Genomic DNA, 19,742 nt, shown 5'->3' on the forward strand with positions numbered 1-19,742 from the left:
TGGTAAAATTACCGTCCTTTATGGGTAATGATATTTCTGGTATAGAAAACAAATAAATTTTGGTTATTAAAACTAAAATATGTGGTATTTAAACTATTCGTTTAATAATTTTTCCGTTCATGTGCTAACGATTTACCGCGAATTCTTGTCTTCATAATTATAATTCTTATTTCCTTACATTTAGTAAAGATATTAGACTACACTTTTAGTAAAAAATACAAAATTGTAAACTGAATTTAACCAAATAAAAAGTTTTTAGCCTTTCTCTAACGTTTAATTATAAAATTATCAAATTTTATCACATTCACAAAATTTTATCAAGTATTTTAAAACCATATTTTACTCTTTATCTTGATAAAAATCATTATCAAAGAGCTTTAGTAAAAATTATATAGCTTTTCGGTGCCCCCATAGGTTCAGAATTAATTATTACATTTTACCTTATTCCGGAAGTTTTGACCATAAATTTTTCTCATAATGATTACAAATACATTGTCCATTTTATAAAGAAGATAAAGATTCATTATCTGTTTCTTCTTTTTTCTACATGGAGTAGAAAGAAAGCAGATCCTCTTGGTTTTCGTACCAGCTTCTGCAAATTGTGGAAAATTAAGAAATTTAATTTCCATTAGTTTTGTTAGTTATTAGTTTAGTTACTTAGCTTATTTATTATAATTTATGTTACTGGAAAGTACTCGTTTATATTACCTTTTGCTATTTTCGAAAATTACTTACATAAGCTAGCATGCTGTTTTTTTAAAATTGAAATTTTAAATGGAACATAAAAGAAGTTTTTCCACTAAGTATCGCACTTTATCCCCGTTCCATTTATAGAAATTCCAAGGGTAAGGAAAGGAAGAAGGCTCTTTTTTTTTCAAATTGATTTAATATGAAAAATAAAAAAAATGTTTTTGCAATACTGTTGGAGACAAACATGCCTTTCTACAAAGCTTTGAGAGTGTTGCTAATTAACAAAAACAGTATTGTAAAGCAAGTGTGTAGCAGTAAATATTTCAACATGAAAAATTCAAACAATTTTTGGCATCACATACCTCTTTCTACAATTAACTCATTCAGTTCTAAAATATGAAACATTGTTGTTTCTTGCAATTTCCTTACAACATCGTTAAATATGTACAATGTTTGTTACATGTCTGTGCTTGTCTAAGCAATTTACTTTTTACTTGTCATTGCTTAAAGTTAAATGTTCGTTAAAAATTAAAAAAAAAATCTATTAAATTTTAGTTTTAACAAAATAATTGTTTGATTTTTGTTGTACGTATCGAGAGCTAGTTATGAGAAAAAAAATGTTTTCTGGATTTCAAAGCTTTTTTAACCTTTGTCCATCTCCAACCATTTGGTCATCACTCGACAAGCATACCAATATTGTTCTCAACAGTAGAAAACGATAAAAAATTCTCTGAAAAAGGTACTGCCAAGTGTTCAAAGGTTAAAAAAGTAGAAAACAGTTAAAGCACGTGCTGTGGTATGCTGTGGTGCTCTCCAGTTAAGGGCTAGCCTTTGTCACAAATAGGGCAGGTGTATGTATTCCATTCAGTACAGATAAATCTATAAGTAGTTATGATTTGTGCCAACTCTGAATAAGGTCAAGCCAAGTGTTCTCTGGGAAGAAACTGGAAATACTTGCCGACTTATTCATAAAAGAGTTCCACATTTTACCAAAATCCCCTTTTTTCGTACAGGCTGATCTGGTTAGAATTAATTGAGAAGGAATGAATGATTGCAAAAGAGAATCTTGTAGCATCATTTGAAATCCACTCTTGACTAATATATTTGACGGCTCATTTTTGTATAACCCGCAATGGAACCCGAAACTGCAGATGTTTAGTTATGCAGATATTTTCTGTACATCATCATTGTTGGCCAGAGAGCCCAATGTGAGCCAATGTATTCCTCTGAAGATTTCTCCATGATGACTTCTGATTTATCTTTGATCTCCAATTCTGTTCATTAATTGCGGCCTTCCTCGCTTTCTTTTTCCAGTGGGTCTAAAAAGCAGTTTCTTTTTTATTGTGTTGTCGTTACTCATTCGAATCACGTGGGCGATCCAATTCATTCCATTTATTTTTATGTATTTAACAATATCAGATTGTTTATAAATCTTGTACAGTTCAAAGTTAAATCTCTTTCTGTACAATCCATGGAAATTACTCCACCAAAGTGATTTAATGTTGCTTAGGTCATAATTGCTATTCAGTCAAAATGTTCTTCTTTACATATATCTAAGACTAAAAAAATAGTGGCTATTTTACCATTAAAGTTCAAAAGTTTTTAAATTGCATGATAGATACAAAGATTCAAAAATACATGGCTATACATTTGAACGTTTATAGCTGCAAAATCTAATAAAGATTTATTATTAGCTTCAAAACGAAATTTGTTAAATACCATAAATATTTTTGCCAATAATTGAATCTATAAGATCAGTGAAATTTAAGTAATACGCAGAAGGGAAAAAAACAATTTCGAAATTTTATGCACTGGTTCTTGAATAATATTGTAAACGAGAGAACTATTATAATGAAAAAAATACTGTAGTTCAAAGCAATCAATGGCTGTTAGTCCCTTTTTTACAAAAATAATTTCTATTTACTTCTTTATTCTTTTGTCTTTCAAGCTTCCAAACAACCCCCCCCCCGTTTGAAATATATTTGTTTTCAATTCCCGAACTTTTTATTCAATTCCTAGATCTTTATAATTATGTTTGTTACTCTCTTTCCATCTGTTTTTAACCACCAACTGTATTGCCAGATTTCTTGGAATCCTTATCCGTCAATTTTCCCGTAATAACATGATTGATTCTTCCATTTTTTGCAGCAACGTTTTCTACGGACTACTTTCAAATTGCCAAAACAGTTTAGCTTGTACATTTGTGCTTCGTTTGTTGTTTCAACTTTCCTTTTTACTCAGAACAAATCTCAACCGACTCTCTTTGAATATCCCAAAGGTATTTTCCATTTTTTTTAAACTTACATCTTCTATCTAATCAGATATGCAATTTTATTTCAAACTTTATTTAATAAAAATTTTAATGTACTGCATCATACGACAACTTGAAATATACTAAGAGCAAAGCATTTGGTTAAATTGCAAATATTTTTTATAAAATTGTAACATGCAAGCAAGGAGTTAATATCCAAATTAGCATATTTTTATTTGCTTTATACTTCCAAGTAAAATAAATTTAATAAATAAAATAAAATTGAAAAGACGAAAGTGATAGCGAAACAAATAAATCTTGACCTAAAAAGTTTGTAAAATCTACTACATACTGCTATAAAGTATAGAAAAATCTAATTAGAGATTAGGCAAAGGCTTTAAAGAAATATTAATATTATTGGAACTCTATTTTACGTTAATAAAAACGTATAGATATGTGTCATGGAAAAAGAAAATGTCTAGACGCTTTTGGAGTAAAAATAAATTTTGAAAATTTTATGACTTTGAGTATTGGAGGTCATTTGTGTAGATAATAAAATCAATTTGTTATAATAATTTTGAAGAAAATATTAGTCATAGATATGCATGATATTAATATAAATCAGTTTTTTTAAATCAAAACGAGATAACTGACATTTTATGAAAAGCACCTTTCATTATTTACTGATTTAAATTGTTTGGATGAACACAATTTTTGTTAAAATCTTTGATATTATTATCATTAAGTCGAGAATTAGATTGTTTTTAAAAATCTAGACTTTTACAATACCATTTGGGATTCAAAATATGGAAAAATAATTATATCGTGTTAAAGTTTAAATATCTAAAGTTAACATTATTGCTTTTTTTTTTCTCTAATGGCAGGCACTGAATTTGAATCTTTGCCTATGAAGATGCCGGAATTGTTGCTCATTTTTAGCGTTTACCCAGTGGCACCTGTGAACCAAAGTCACGGAGGCGAGCAACGTTGCCCACGTCACACTGCCACAAACCCGTTTATAGGGTGGGCCGCATTCACACATCACACACACAACAGAGGACAGCACAAAGAGAGAGAGAAACATCCATGCCCCGAGCGTGATTCGAACCCGCAGCCAATGGCTTCGCAGTCGGGCGCGCTGACCGCTCGGCCACCTGGCCGGCACTTTTTTGATGTAATTTCAAATGTACAATGTTCTTTGAATGAGAAAGCAGCGGTTAAATTTTTAAATTTTTTATCGCTGTTTAAAATTATGCAGAACTGAAGTAAAGCAGGTTTAAGCACATGTGAGCCATATTTATTAAGCTGTAAAATCGTAAGATGGTTTTACTTGTTTACCTTAAACATTAGTTGGAAAATAGGTTCTAATGGTCCTTTATATATTTATTAATTTTTAAAATAATTATATTTTCAAATGTATGTATTATTTAACAAAAATATAATTGAGTTTATAAAATTTTTTCAGTATTTTTGAATAGTTAAAATAAACTGACATCGCAACAAATCAATAGACTAGCAAACGAAATCATATTTAAATTAATTAGCAATTAAGATAGTTATTAACATCCATTCAATTTATTAATTTCACATAGATAAAATTCTCAGTGATAAGAAAGAATAAAATAAATAACTAATACAATAAATAATACAAGCAAAATACTATTTAACGAACTATTTTATTTATCACAGTTATACAAACTATTTTACATCTAATGATATTAATATAAGTTACAAAATTCTTCTTTTACTTTCACAAACTCTTTGATGCTGAAAGTTACATTTCTAAGGAAGATACATTGGTTCATCTAACTCCTCTTTATTACCTCATATAAAATTTTGATGCTCAGTTTCTTTCACTACATGATCTCTCTTCATAGCTTTGCTGTGAGATCGAAACTTTCTGTGAGCAAGACCCGTTTTCCTTCATCAGATAGGATAGATCTCTTCCTTTTCGCAGTTGTCCTAGAAGACATGAAACCTCTTGGCGCCATCACCAATGACTAACGACTTGCACGTGCGCAACATTTCATTCCATAAAAGATTTATGTCGCCAACTCTGTGCTCCGGCATTCTTCGTTCCCTATCGACCCCAAAACCAAACAATCATACACTCCGCACTTATTTTCTCTTAACGCTAGTCATTACTGTTATGTCATCTATCACTTTGAGCCGTTTTAGAACCAACAGTGCGTTGTACAGATGACCTTTCTTCCCCTAGTTTGGTCCTTTTTGATCTTTGTGGCACATAATCATGCCTCATAACTATAGTCTTCTGTGACATCAGAGACTATATACTATAAAAATATCTGACTAAATATACAAATTTGCAAGATTAATCATGCTTCATAACTATAGTCTCTTTGTGACATAAGAGACTAGATACTATAAAAATATCTGACTAAATATACAAATTTGCGAAATGTATAAGTCTCACTCCTTAAATACTGTTATGTACTAAGAAATAAAATTCCAAAAGCAAAAAAAAGCTTAATGTTTCAAAAATCACGCCTCATAACTTTAGTCTTTGTGACATAAGAGACTAAATACTATAAAAATATCTCACTAAATATACAAATTTGCAAGATTAATCATGCTTCATTACTAAAGTCTCTTTGTGACATAAGAGACTAAATACTATAAAAATATCTGACTAAATATACAAATTTGCAAAATGTATAAGTCTCACTCCTTAAATACTGTTATGTACTAAGAAATGAAATTTCAAAAGCACAAAAAAGCTTGATGCTTCAAAAAAGTATGACACTTTATTACCAATTTCTTAAACATGTAAGCCCTAACGGCATTTTGAAATTCCTTTAAAATTTAGTTCAAACGTCTTGCGACTGAATCTACACTGAGAAAAGAAGCATGGCCAAAACTATCAGAATATTTTAAAATTTGCCGTGTTTATGGTTTAGAACACCAAAAAGCTCAGTAAATTTCCTTGAAGCGCTTTGGTAAGGATTTTAATAAAATTAAATATAAAGTATGGTTTTATAATGCATGATAAAATGCGGTAAATGAGGTAAAATTTGGTAGTTTTACCGTAGGCAATGATACCCTAGGCAATAGCATAAAAATTATTTATTTGGTAAAATTTAATTTTCTGATTTGTATTTTTTACTAAATGTGAGGTAATAGCAACTATAAATTTCAAAATCAGAATTTTTTTTAATCCGTTAGCATATGAATAGAAAATTTACCAAAATAATGGTTTAAATACAGCATATATTTCTTTTAAAATCAGAATAAGGTTCTTTTCTTTACCAGAAATGTCATTACTATACAGTACGGTAATTTTACCAAAATGTTTTTCCTCCGTGTAAAAACTACAACTATAATTTGAAGTAAATTGTTAACTATCGCACTTTCTCATATAATCAAGTCATATAACCGTAATTTTTTTGAAGTAAGAGACTAAATACTACAAAAGTGAGAGTGAAACATTAAAAAGCGAGAGTTTTATTTCTGAGAGTGTATGAGAGAGATGTTACACTATATTTCTAAGTTTCTAAGCTTGTTATTGCTTCTGTTTATTTCTGAGTTTCTAAACTAAATTAAACTCTAAACGATTAAAATATTGATTGAATGTCATATTAAAAATAGCTTGGTTTCGTGAATAATATTTCTTTCAGCATCGAGAAATCATTAAAACACATATTCATTCTATTTTAATGCTAAACATATGTAATATACAATGAAATATTCGTGTTCGATTATAAAAAATCGCCTTTTTTATCACTAATCAAAGCTTTAGTTTTAGAAATTGTATATATCTATGTTCTTGCTATAGAGTATCAGAGTTTTTTGTATCAATGTTAAATTCAATATATATATATATATATATATATATATATATATATATATATATATATATATATATATATATATATATATATATATATATATATATATATATATATATATATATATATATATATATATATATATATATATATATATATATATATATATATATATATATATATATATATATATAAAAAGAGCGAGAAAGAGAGTGAGAGAGGTAGATAGATACTCTTCAACCATACAAACAGAAAAAAATAAACGCTATTACTTTTTCACAAAGCTAACCGATGATTATTAGCAACACACAATAAGTTTTAAATTACTGTGTATGAAATTTTGAAAAAGAAATATTTTCACGATCAATTATTTGGCACAAAAAGGTCATTTCAGCTAAAAAAAATTTTTGTAATATTCCTTTACATAAAAATCATTAAATAAAGAAAAATATAAGGTGATTTGAGAAAATCCCATCTGATTATTATGACTTTATTCAATTTGCTTTTAAGATATATTTGCTGCTTGCGTGTTTAACTATCATAAGATGCAAGTATTATTGCTTTAGTTTTTACAAAAATAGTACTTTTTATTTTTAAAAGTAATTATACTCTCCCTGCTTTTGCGAGTCTCTCAGCTATTATATGTACATTATTTTACCCAAGAGAAATTTGTAAAGAAAAAATTAGAGAAATGCATAAATTAAATGTTTTGAAAAACCATTACCACGGATTATTTACACCCTAATGTCTACGTTAATAACATGATTATTCAGTTGAATCTTATTCTATGTAATGCAGATTTGAAACATAATATTACTTTAGAGAGAACAATTTTGATGTTCTAGGTTCTGTTCTTCATTGAGAATGCAGCAATTATTATGAATTAGCTGGAAAAGAAATATTAACATAGACCTATTTTAGATATGTTTTAAATATAATATGTATGGTTTACTTAGAATTTCTGGACTTTGATTGCTGGTAAAACTTCTTATGCAGATGATAATGGAGTAAAAAGTTTTCAGACAAATAACGTAGGTGAAACAACTAAATTGCCCTCCAATTCATTAGTCATTAGCAAAATATATAGCAAAAATAAATATATATATATGTAACATAAAAAGCTTCAATTAATCTTTTTATGTTAGTTTCTTTTATAAAACTTCATTCTAATTAATTATTCTAAACGAAATACTTTCTCACACTTTTAAAAGTCACATCCTGTTCTTAAATCTATTTTTGGCTCAAGTATGCATTTAATTAAGAGCAGGACATTTTTCCCTTTGCTCTGTGTGGGAAACGTTCGATCTATTTCATAAACCAATAGCAACTACTAAGATTTCCCTCTTTCCCTAAATTAAGACATTTTACGGATTTTACTTTGCAAGATTTTCCCTAACATATAACCAAGGAGCGCAACTTTTCATGTGCACTTTTTACACTTTTCTCATGACTGCACTGTCTAATAATTAATAAATAAATTTTGTACCCTCCTTCCCGACCTATGACCTGTTTTAATCCTTCCACTCGGCAACGACGTTATATATATATATATATATACATACATATATATATATATATATATATATATATATATATATATATATATATATATATATATATATATATATATATATATATATATATATATATATATATATATATATATATATATATATATATATATATATATATATATATATATATATATATATATATATATATATATATATACACATATCCTAAAATAATGATGAACTGTGAGAAATGGATGTTAAACATGATATACTCATTTTTACTGTATGTCAAGCAATAGTTCATAGATAAAACGTGATTTTTAAGACAAAAGTTAAAGATTATTAATGCGATGAGTGAAAAAACAAGTAAAATTTTTTCACCTAAAATTATATCTACTCAATATGTAATACTTAGAAGAAAAATTAAAGCTTAAATTTTTTTATACACTATTGATTTAAAATATCTATATCATTATTTCTAATACAAATCAATAGCCTTATGTTATTATATTAAAAATGATATTTGTAAAAAAACGCAGCATAAAACCTACAACACCCGCATATATTAAAGTGTTATTAACTATATTAACGCTAATATTTTCCAATGAAATTACAAAAAATGTGATAATGAGTATTTGTTTAAAATAGGATTTGATTTTAAAAAATAATTTCCTAAGATTTATTTACAAAGGTAATTGGATATCTGCAGATGTCTAATAAAGTGGCGTTACAGTGGTTTATTCTAGAAGTGTTTTTTATTTTTTACTAAAATTTATTAGAAATAAAAACGCTTTACGCCATGTTTCTCTCAAACTATTTTTCTGTCCCGTAAAAAGTTTCTTTATATTTTTCGTTTAACATTACATTATATTATCATGTAAATATATTATAAAAAAACTGTTTTTAATTCTGGACAAGAAGAAAAATATGTTAAAAATTTTTTCATGCGCTGAGTGAAAATGATGGTTAAAATTATCAGAATTTGCAAACTTTACCTAGTTTCGGACACCATTGGAACACCAAAGATGTCGGTACTTTTTACTAAAGCGCTTTCTGAATGATTTTGGTAAAAATAGCAGTAAAATATGGTATAATAATGTGTGATAAACTATAATAAATGTGGTAAAATTTCGTAGTTTTATCATAATATTGTAGACTATTGCATAAAAACCATTTTCTATTATATTTACACTTCAGTTCTGTATTTTTTATTAAAAGTGAGATAATAAGAACCATAATTTTAAAAACCAGAATTCCCGGTCAACCTTTACCATACAAACAGAAAAAGTACAGAATGAATGGTTTAAGTACCATATATTTTGATTTTTCTAACCGGAATTAAGGTTTTTTCCCCACCAGAAATGTCATTACCATACAATACTGCAATTGTATTAGAATTTTTTTCTCCCTGCGTAAAAATGTCAGTTCCTTTATCTTGAGAAATAAAGTGTAATTCTGATATTTCCCGTTAAAAAACATAACTAATTTTGGCACAATCCAGGTTCTCGGTTTCATCCCACTACTTAGTCTTACCCAAGTTTCTCCTACATATTTTGAAGACAGATTTTTGTTTAAAAAATGACTTGAATACTACAGACTTTCGCCAACCAATTCAAATGTAAACACTGTACTGACAGTATGTAATATTGGTATAGTTATTAAAACTAAAAATATGTATGTTTTGCTCTTTTTTTATTTGAATTATCACATGGTTTACAAGAAACTTACACTAATATTACCAGAATTTTTTTTCTCCGTGTGGTATCAATACATTTTATTATTTTAATTTTTTCACTCCCTATTTGTTTATTTAAAATTTTCATTTGGATATTCATGTGTTTATAATTGTTAGTGCTTTATACAAGCTAAAAAAATGAAATTATTTAAAGTGGTTATTATTGATTCCAATTTTATGAATAAAATACATAAAAAGTATCTTTTTCTATTATATGATAAATAGCTTATATAATATAATTGTTGTTCAGTTGTTGCTGTAACTGTTGTCAATTTCTAACATTTTAGAAAATTGATTCGAAGGTTAATTAGCTGGAAATATTAAACCAGCGTTCATTCCACCAAAATCTTCTTCCCCAAATCTACTGTTCAATTCCTTTTTTTTTCTTACTCTAATTGCATTCATAGTTTGTCATTTTATCTGCAACACTGTGTCTGTCTCTTCAATTCCTTACTTTAGAAATAGGAGAAGATGATTAGAAAGATTACCGAAAGCGGTAGTCTAACTGTTTACGTTAAATTTCTTCTGGCCTATTTACGAATTTATTGTTTTACTCAAACCGTTTCTGGGGCCTCATATTTCATTATTGCTCGATATTACATAATTACTGACAATGTATATTTCCTGTCTCAATTAATTACTGTAAAATATTTCCCGACATTAAAACTTTTTCTTAGCATCTGTCAGATTCACTTTACTCAGAATACTTAGCTGATTAGTTATGTTCAAACATTGTATCTTTTAAGTAACAAAATTGTATTAAATTTCACGAAACAATTTACATTTAATCATAAAAGGCTATTAGAGCAGTTGTTAACTATTTTAGTCATTGGAATGAATTTATGAAATAAAAGAAAGATTTCTAATCGTACAGAAGTGTTTTAAATAGAAATTTCATATTAGTATGTACAAATTAGTAATTACAAATTTAATATCCTGACTTATAATTTACTTCAATTTGAAAAATTAAAATTGATACACAATTTCCATTTGAGCTGATTATTTTATTTTAAGCTGATTATTTAATTTTAAGTTGTATAAAGTTTTTCTAAAGAGGAATTTTAATTATTTATATCTGCATTTATTTATTTAATAGGATTATGTTTGAAATAATCTGAAGGTTTTGATTACATTTATTCATAGCTTAAAAAATGACGAGTAACATTTTCAAATACTTATGGGAGCATAAATCAGCACAGTAAAAATAGATACTCAAACCTCACGAGACTTTCTTCGTTTTTGATTAAACCATTTCCTTGTATATGATCTGAGTAAACATTTCGTCAAAGTGCCAAAATGATTTCTCCACTTCTTCAAGGAAATGGATTTCGACAACAGTAAAGGAATCTTTGGTCATTCTATTTTTTTTTAAAGACATTGTTGATCACATTTTCTTTGACATATCACATGCATTTCACAGCATTTCGTTGGCACCTATAGGTAAATCAACGTCACCCCAACAGGATAAGAAGGACATATGGAATGAAGATATAAATTACATCTATTTCTGAAGTGGGATTCGATCCCGCAACCTTCCTGGTAAGAGGCTAACTTATTGACCACCATAACAAACCTGCCAACTTACGTCGTCATTCTAGTTTCGATGGTATAGTTTTTATTCTAGTTTCGTCATTCGAGTAAAAAATCTCTCACAATGCTCTGTGATGAGATTTTAAGTTAAGAAAACATTTTCGTCATATATTTCAAAATTCGTGTTTCATTACAATTCACGTGATTTCATGACGAAATAATTCTTAAAATTACGAAATACAACCTGAGGCTTGCGGAATCATCAAAAGTGAGAGTTTTATTTCTGAGAGGGCATAAAATAATATTTTTCAGGTTTCTGACAAATTTTTTTATTAGAAAAGTTAAAGCATACGTTTTACACCAACTTTATAAAATAACAATCTTATTACAATTCGTAAAGCGTATGATTAATTGTATTACGTGTATCTTACAGTTTTATAAAAAAGAGTATCACGAAAAAAAGTTGTAGCGATACCAAATTTAAAGTCATCAAAAAGTTATGACTAGGATCACATATTTATCGAAAACTAAATAAATAAAATGGTCGAATTTAACGCAAAATTTAATTTTTTATTCAAAAATGTAAATTTTACTTTATTTGAAAGTTTAAATATAAACAAAAATAGTTGTAAAGTTCAATTTTAAAATATGAAGAAACAATAAAAAACATCGTATTGAAACGCAACATTTAGGATACTTGAGAGCTAATTTACAATCCAGCGGCCTTTAAACGACTCGCTCTCTTTTTTGGAGATTTTAATCTTGGTTGTAGCTTTTCCGAGTTATATTACAAGCATTTGTTTCTTTTAAAATTTGACTTTAACTATCAAAATGTCAAGAATCAAGTCTTATTTATTTAAAAATAATGCATAACAGGGGAGCGGTTCGTTAAACACCGTTGGATAGGAAAATCCGCACCCAGAATAGGCATGAAACTCTTATACAAAGAACAACTAATCTGGCATTGTAGAAAGGAAATATGCATATATATATATATATATACAGTACAGAACCCGTTATCCGGAAATTAGAAAACCGGAACGAAATTCGATAAATTTTATCGCCATTTAATAAAGAAAACTTTTTTTTTCCTCATAAGATTTTAGGATTTTTTGTTCTTTTTTGAATGATGTCTACCTTGCCATCATTTTGGAAATAATCATTAGTGTATTACTTCATCGTTTTTTCTTCTTTTTAAGATTATTTCCGTTTTTTCATAGTTGGGTTTAACAATGAAAAAACGGCTTTTTGTAGCGATTCAGAAAACCGGAAAAATCAGTTATCCGGAATATCGATGGTCCCGATCGTTCCGGATAATCGGTTTCCTACTGTATATATATATATATATATATATATATATATATATATATATATATATATATATATATATATATATATATATATATATATGAACTAAATAAGTTAATGAGCTAATATATATATATATATAGATATCTATATAAATATGCAGCTCGTATAAAAAAAGCATATTTCTTACGTAAAATCCAATGAGAATGCAGTTATAGTTCTTAAAGTAAGTATTTTTAATTTGAAATATTTTCGTTTAATAAGAAAATGCACATAAAACTTTTATCGAAAGTAATATAATCAATATTATTCGAATACCTATTTTTAGTACAGCGTCAGCTTAAGAACAACTTTTTATACTAATCTTGTTACATGTCAAGATAGATTTGCTCGAAATTCGAATCTATGAAAATGTTATTTTTTTATATGCAATTAGTTGAGTGATTTTTGTTGGCAATATGTCGAAAAGATGTCAAAGTTATTTTTCGTTCCCAAGTTTTATGAATAATATCTGGCTTGGGGGAGAAAAAATAATTTTCAATCAGAAGGGCAACATTTTCTAATCGAATAAATTATTTTCCTTTTCTTATAATGTAAGTCATGCCAAAAATTAGAATATTAGTTTTTTGAAGTAAAAATGCATAAAAAGCGTTAATGAAATTTTACAAAACTTGGTAAGTGAGGCAAGCATCATTGAAAAATAAATAAAGAATTAAGCAAATAATAGTTGGAATTTGTTTTAGAATCTTTAGAAGTGCTGTATGCAGCAATGCTGCATAAATATTTATAATTAAACTTTTTTTATTCTTTTATTTCAAATAATCGATATGATCGTAAAAAATTGAAATCCATCTATACATAGAATAAATTGAAACTTTTTGAGAAGAAAAATTTATGTTGGCATGTTGCAGTTATGATGATAAATTGAAATGCTTAAAAGTAGTAGATTGGGCCTGAATATTTAAATTATCGTAAATGTTATAGCGATAATACGAGAATATTATAACTTTTGCCAATTAAATGGGCCAAATTTTTTTAAAATTTGACTAAAAAGGCTTAAATGTTAAAAAATGTATTCATAAAAAACCTTAAATTTTAAACGACTTGCGTTAACAATTAAACCACTATTGTCCAAACCCAAAAAAAGCAGTTCATATACAGGATTGTCAACTTTCTAAGTTTTTTGGGAAAATTTTTTCTAAGGGTAGCTAAATTTATGTCTTATTATACGATTCTTTGTTTTTCCACACCACTACATACACTGAAAAAAAGTATGGTCAGATACAACAAAAAATGGAAAAATATATCGTGTTTCTGGCTTTAGGGAAACACCAATAAGAATAAAAGATAATTTCGGTATTTCTTATTCTAGTGCTTTGGTAATGATTTAGGTAAAACTAAGTATGAAATAGGGTTTTATAATATGAAATATTATATTATGGTTATATATGATTATTATATATGGTTTATATATATGGTTTATATATATGGTTTAATATTATATTATGGTTATCTATTGTTATTATATATGGTTATATATGGTCATTATATATGGCTTATATATATGGTTTTATAATATGAAATATGGTTTCGTAATAATTTGGTAAACGTGTTAAAATTTGGTAATTTCATCATAGTATCTAAGAACTTGGCATACGAGCTATTTATGCAGTTAAACTTAATTTTCAACTTAGTATTTTTTTACAAAATGTCTGGTAATAAGAGATATAATTTTGAAAACCAGAATTTCCTGTTAACCGTAGTCATATGACCGTGCATTTTGGTTTTTATTATCAATTTAATTAATTAATTAATTTTTTTAAACCAGAAGCGTCACAATAATACAGCAGGGAAATTTTATTGGAAGTTTGTTTTCTCTATTATTTGGAGCTAGTTAAAAGACTAATTGAACAAAGATATCATCGTAAATGTATCAATATGTATTAGCACAAAGCATGTAAATTACCAGTTCATGCCATTGTCAAACAGGAGTTGCTTTAGTGTACTTTATATGGAATTCTCATTATAATGGAAACATCAAGAGCCATTCATTGGAAGATTTGTAAAAATGTTCTGAAAAAATATTAAATCTCTGTGGATTGTCAAAAAAAGTATTTCATGATACTTCCAAGAAACTTTCTAAAAAAGCGCAATTAACTATGAAGAAAATGGAATTCCTGTTTGTTAGAAAGATGAAAACAGTTTAAGTTGAAGAGATTGGTCTACCAAAAGCGGAAATAACAAGAAGAGACCATTCTTCATTCAACAAATATCAAGAATGGAGTAAAACTTCGCTTTTGTTTAGACTCCCAGAATGCAATTTTCTGTCAAAGATTATATTTTAGCTTCAAATAAACGAGGGGAAATGCGAGTTTTATAAAAATTTCGCAGAAACGGGTTTTTTGGAAAGATTTACTAAGGACTAGAGAAACAACGTTACACGCTATATCGCACAAAGAATTCTTCGAAGTAAAATACTTCAAGCGTATTTTGCCGTTATCTGTTTATTGTTCTTTACTCTTTATATAAATTGGTCTTATTTTACCGGAATTGTTACTAAACTCACTTATTAGATCAAATAAGCAAGGAGAGAGTGAAGATCGGGAAACTCAGAAAACTTGATGGCTATTTTGTTGAACTCACAAGAAAAGTGTGTAGAATTCACATGAACAAATGTTCGAAACTTCCAGATGAAGGGCATGTTTTTCTTTGTAAATTTTCTATTTCAATTTTATTGGATATCGGGCGTAAAAAATCTGAAATTAGGTAGAAAATTAATAAGAGTAGTGTTACAGAGCTTTAAAATATCATAATTCAGAGGCTTATACTGAGATAATAAAATTTTATATGCTCCACATATTTAACTTTCCTTAAATAAATGCACATGGGAAAGATTCAGGTAAAATTACCGCAGTGTATGATAATGCCATTTCTGGTAAGAAAAACTTTACACGGTATATCATGCAAATGAGTTCTTCCAAGTAAAATATTTCAAGCATATTTCCCTGCTATCTGTTATCGTTCTCTACTCTTTATATAAATTGATCTTATTTTACCGAAAATGTTACTAAACTCACTTATTAGATCAAATAAGTAAAGAGTAAAGATGAAAAACTCAGAAAACTTCCTGGGTATTTTAGTGAACTCATATAACAATGGTGTACAATTCATGTGAACAAATGTTCGAAACCGCCAGATGAAGGGCATGTTATTCATTGTGAATTTTTGATTTCCATTTTATTGGATGTCGGGAACCTAAAATTAGGTTGAAAATTAATAAAAATAGTGTTATTTATCTTTAAAATATCATGATTTCAGTCTTTTATTGAGAAAAATAGCTTTTTATATATGTTCGATTTATTTAATGTTATTTAAATACAAACAGCCGAGAAAAAATATTTCTTAGAATTACCTTACTGTATACTAATTACATTTATGTTAATAAAAACCATAGTTCTGGTTAATAAAACCAAAATATACGGAATTTAAACCATTCATTTGGTAATTTTTCCGTTTATATAGCATCGGCTCAAAGAAAATTCTGACTTTCAAAATTGTAGTTCTTATAACCACACATTAAGTGAAAATTACAAAACTGAAAGTTAATGCCACCAAATAAATGATTTTTATGCTATGCTCTTATGTGCCATGATAAAATTTACCAAATTTCAAAGCCTCTACGAAATTTCATCATTATCAAACCATATATTATTTTAACCAAAACCATTACGAAAACACTTTGGTAAAAATTTACCGAAGATTTTGGTATTCCCATGGAGCTGAAAAAGGTAAATTTTACCGTATTCTGGCGACAGTATTATGATTTAAAATTCAAACAAAGGATCGTAGAACCATAAATATAAAAAATTATATAAGGCATAATACAAATATCTTGAATTTATATTAATTATAAAAGGCATACTAATATAATTTCATAAATTCTTTTTATACTTTACTAAAGCAAGATAGGAATTAAAACAAATATTTTAAATTGAAAAAAAAATATTTAAGAACTTTTTCATGCTTTTTTGATTCAATTTAAGTAAATATTTCTATATATATTATGTAATGCATGCCATCATTATGCTAAAATTAATATTCGGATAATATAGAATCACTCATTGACTTAATTAGTATAAAACTCTTCATAGAATATTTTATTTGTTTAAAATTAGTTTCAAAATGCATATTCACAATAGAAAACATAATTAAAAATGACATGAAATTTTACGTTACATTTGAAACATTAAAAGCAGCATTATTTATCGATGTGTTACGAAATTTGAAAATCTTTTATTTTGAATAATAAAAAACATTTATCACTTAAATGTTGAGTTAACATTTCAAACGGTAAAGAATGTGTAACATGATTTACACATTCCAGTGTGGATCCTGTTATTTTTATTTGTTTTAGTTTATAGGTAAATTTGTAATTTTCAGTGATTAGTAAGTTTCATTGAAATAATCTACACTAAGATGAACTTTCTTTTGAACTGTTTATAATTTTCTTAATATCATCTATGTTTCTTTTTTGAAGCACCTCTAAAAATGCATAATAAGCTTACAAAAATTATTTTTAATTCTGCAAATATTTAAGAAATCATTTTAATAAGCGATTTTTCAATATTTTAATTGCGATAACAAATTAAAAGCTTCTACTTCCCTGTATAGACCGTATCATTTTAAACTTAAAATAATTGTTTTTTATTTAAAAAAGATTAATTTTCTTAATTTGTCAGCAATTAAATAATCCGAAGTTTATAGATATAAAAGTAAGTACAATAGCTTAAAAAAGTTGGGTAGTTCGGAAAGTATTTTCTTTTTTTCGCATCGCAGTAAGTACTTCATTGTATTTTTGCAAAGCTAACTTCACACTAAGATGAATAAACATTAGATGTTTTTACAGCTGATATAGCAAGGCTTGCTTGCGAAAAAGTTTGATTGGATATGGATTTTGGTTGTTGCTTTTTCAAATATGGAAAGTGAAAAGCAGCATTTTCGAATAGATCATTTCTTTGTTATCAAAGAGGTATAAATGCTATTCAAGTAAGAAAAAAATTATCCGATGTGTATGGAGAAAATAAAATAACAGTACGCCAGAGGCCAATTTTGATCCTGCGATTTCAATGTTAAAGATACACCGCGGTCTAGAATGCCAGTTGAAGATGATGAAGTGATGCATTAAGTGATAGAAGCCAGTGAATAACAACTCACGCGATTGCTGAGAGATTAAATTCATCGAATTTGACAGTTAATGATTATTTTAAACGTCTTGGTACAATCCAAAAGTATGAAATATGGGTTTTTCCAATGTTCTTACGGATAGAAATTTGTGCCGTCACGTTGACGTCTGTAATTCGCTTCTAGAACGAAAAGAAAATGATCATTTTTACAAGCACATCATCACTGAGGACATTAAATGGGTTTGCCAGTACAATGCTAAGGTCTCAACCAAGTTATTTAGACTGTAAAATTTTTACTTTAATTGAACAAATCAAAAATCACCAGGATATGTTTCTTCTCCCCAGCAAATAACAAAACTTTTATGAACATGCAAAAGTCATTGGACTAGTTGGACTACATATTATTCTACATGTAATTCTGGTACATATAATTCAGTAAAATATTTATTCACTATAAGAAAATTGACTTTCCTTTTCATACATATGAACCAAATTACTTTTTGAACAACCCAATGTTTTTCTTTTTGATTTTAAAAGGATTAATTTGTATAATCCTTCAATAATTGATTTTTTAAGATCAATTTTAGACAAATGGTCACTAACTTTAGGGAACAGCTTAACTTTTCCAGGCAAAGTACTATTAAATATTTCAGTTTATTTCTCAATCTTTAATGCTAGCTTTTGTAAAATATGAGCAAGGAATACAGTTTGGACATTAATGGGGCAACAGTTTTTGAGGAAAAAAGCGCTTTCTTTAAATAAAGCTCTTCTTCTCCCTCGAAAATGACTTTCTCTAGTTTTTCTGGTTATTGTGTTAAGATTTATTTATAGAAAATAGGTCATATTGGTTATTAGAATACATGATAATGCAAATGGGAATTTTAAACTTAAAATGTTGTTCTTCGATTACTGGGGAGAGTTTGCTAAATTATAATCATTCAAGTAATGTATTTTCGGTCCATTAAGTTTATTTCTTTTAGATGTTCCCTTTTTACTTCTTTTTAGGTTAAATTAGTTTAGTGGAGGGCAAAAAGATGAGCTAAGTGTAGAGATAAGTAACCCTTTAAATAAAATCTAGGCAAAATACTGGGGAAAGAGAGCATTATGAAGCATAATTTCGCTTGATAAATTATTTTCAGATGGTATAACAGTAAAAAGCATTTGTTCCATAGATATTCAAATTTTATCCATTAATTACGTCGTAGCAACCATTACCAAATCTTAGGAATCTGATATTACCTGACTTAGTATTCTGAGTTTAAAAAATCATCGCTCTTAAAAAAGGGTAGGTGTTTTTTTTTTCTTCTTTTTTTCAAAGAGGCATATGAAATCGTAACCCATATTAAAATGCAATAGAACCATCTTAAGTTTTCAAAATTTAGTAAGTTTTTATTGATAAAATCTAAAATCTGTTCATTCTGAGAATTTATTGCTTTCCTAGCAGCAAACGATTTTTGTTTCTATTGGATTTTAGGGAAAAATACTGCTCGGCAGGAGGCATCGAAGCTCAGTAACGAATAGCTCAGTTATTAAAAGTGCTAAAAGTGACTGTTTAGTTTTTGAGTTAAATACACAGGATTTTGAGCCTGCATTTTTAAATTACACAACAAAAAGAGCGAAATTTCGGTCAAAGTTACCAGAATATAGTAATATTTACCGTGGCTCTACAGAATCTACAAAAGGCACAGTACTTATAGCGCAGCTAACATTACCAAACTTTAAAAT

At 27.6% G+C, this 19,742-nt stretch overlaps 1 protein-coding gene across 7 annotated transcripts in view; it reads right to left on the reverse strand.

Annotated features, from left to right (window-relative positions):
* Positions 1 to 19,742, reverse strand: part of LOC107442615 (gamma-aminobutyric acid receptor subunit beta-like) — a 299,127-nt gene that overhangs the window by 195,570 nt on the left and 83,815 nt on the right. The gene's annotated exons all lie outside the window — the stretch shown is intronic.

This window comes from Parasteatoda tepidariorum, chromosome 12, assembly GCF_982258835.1.
Source record: "Parasteatoda tepidariorum strain Cologne lab strain chromosome 12, Ptep-v5.0, whole genome shotgun sequence".
In the NCBI taxonomy this organism is placed as follows: domain Eukaryota; kingdom Metazoa; phylum Arthropoda; class Arachnida; order Araneae; family Theridiidae; genus Parasteatoda; species Parasteatoda tepidariorum.